The sequence below is a fragment of the Calidris pugnax genome, unplaced genomic scaffold, assembly GCF_001431845.1.
Source record: "Calidris pugnax isolate Ruff unplaced genomic scaffold, ASM143184v1 scaffold171, whole genome shotgun sequence".
NCBI lineage: Eukaryota > Metazoa > Chordata > Aves > Charadriiformes > Scolopacidae > Calidris > Calidris pugnax.
Window position 1 is genome coordinate 12,631,374 of NW_015091064.1, and position 1,700 is coordinate 12,633,073.

A 1,700-nucleotide genomic window follows, 5' to 3' on the forward strand; every position below is an offset into this window, starting at 1 on the left:
CTTGATACCTACAGTATTTTTTTTTTTGCCTGCCCATAGCAGGACACGCAGCTTACTAAAAAAAAAAAAAAAAAAAAAAAAATCCTTCCAAGTGCATGAAAACGATCCGGGTACCCTTCCTGCACACAACACAACACAACACAGCCTCACTATCTGTCTGCCCACGGCCGCTTCCAAAAGCAAAGGCTTTGTCTTCCGACCGCTATAGTTATTCACGTCCTAATCACCAAAATCCGTCTCTGGCACTACTTCAAGAAGACTCAGGAGCTCAGAAAGACGCTGTACTGCTGACAAATACTTACTTCTGAAGAATAAAAACAGTCGTACAAAGATAACTTTAAAATACAGTGGGATATATACATATATATTATAATATTCACTGGAGGGGGGGAAAAATCCAAACAAACCTTCCTAGATAACTTCTGCTCATCTATGGCAATCACATCTTAAAATAATAATAAAAAAAAAACCCTACCTCTAATGCATGAGGTTTGCTGTGAAGTGAAACAAGTCCGTTCCCATACACCAAAACACACACTTAACTTCAGAAGAAATGCTATTTTAGAAGCGTGGGCAATGTCCTGGGATGTTTGTACACATTTTTCTGACACCATTTTGCACAATCTCCTTTTGTTACACCACGATAATAACATAATTTAAGCACTTTAATAATCTGTAGTATAAAACTACTATTCACAGATGAAAAACATTTGAAAGAAGCCCAACCTATTTTTTTTTTAGCAGCAGTACACTCCCTCCAAAGTAAGCCAGTAAGGGTTACACCAAACTTTGCCTCACAAACCACAAGACCCATGATATGAATAAATAGAAACTGCATATGAGAACAAGCAGAACGGCTTTTTACAGCTACAGAGCCACGTTCCCATGAGCCTAATGAAATTAAACAAGGAAGAAATAGGGGACAAGGAGGAAAAGTAAGATGGGGGGAAGGGAAGAACAGTGAAGCATGAAAGAACTGAAAGAGAAGCACAGAATGTACAGACTACCTACTCAGTGATGTTACTGATTTTTATATATATATATTTTTTTAGCATTTTAAAACTAAAAGGATGGGGCAAAGGGTTTTCTGACGATTCCAGGTGTCATCCTTCTGACCTGCCTCTGGCTGCTACTGGTTTTTTTGTACTTGTCTGATGAACTTCCTCCTCACCAGGGGCTGGGACACGGTCGGTGCGTGACTGTCAAACGCTGTGACCCTCGATTTTCACTTCCATATTTATATTGCTTTTAAAACACAGACGTAGCTCAGGCAACTGTAATCGCTAGTTTAAGCCCTCAAAGCAAGATGTGAAGTTGTAGCAAGAAAAAAAAAAAACAACCCTGCCTATAATTAAAAAAAAAAAAAAGGCAAAAATGCCGTTGTTGTCAACAAATCTGTCTAGACACAGCAAGGGGGAAAAAAAAAAAAAGACTGCCGAATTTTTCCTTCCAATTAGAATTTACCAAACGTCAGTTTTCCTACTGGGGCTGTAGCATCCACTTGCCGTGAGAGGGTGAAACCAAGGCGGTTATAATAAGTCACGCCGGGAAAATACTCAACTAGAACGTGAGGGCAAAATGACATCCTTCCCGCCCGGGGAGGGGGAAGGTGGCGCAAAAACGAAGTGGGGGGGGGAGCCTTTCCCAAACATCAGCTTTTCTGCCGCCGGAGCCGCCGCGAAGGCCCGCTCGAGCCGAAT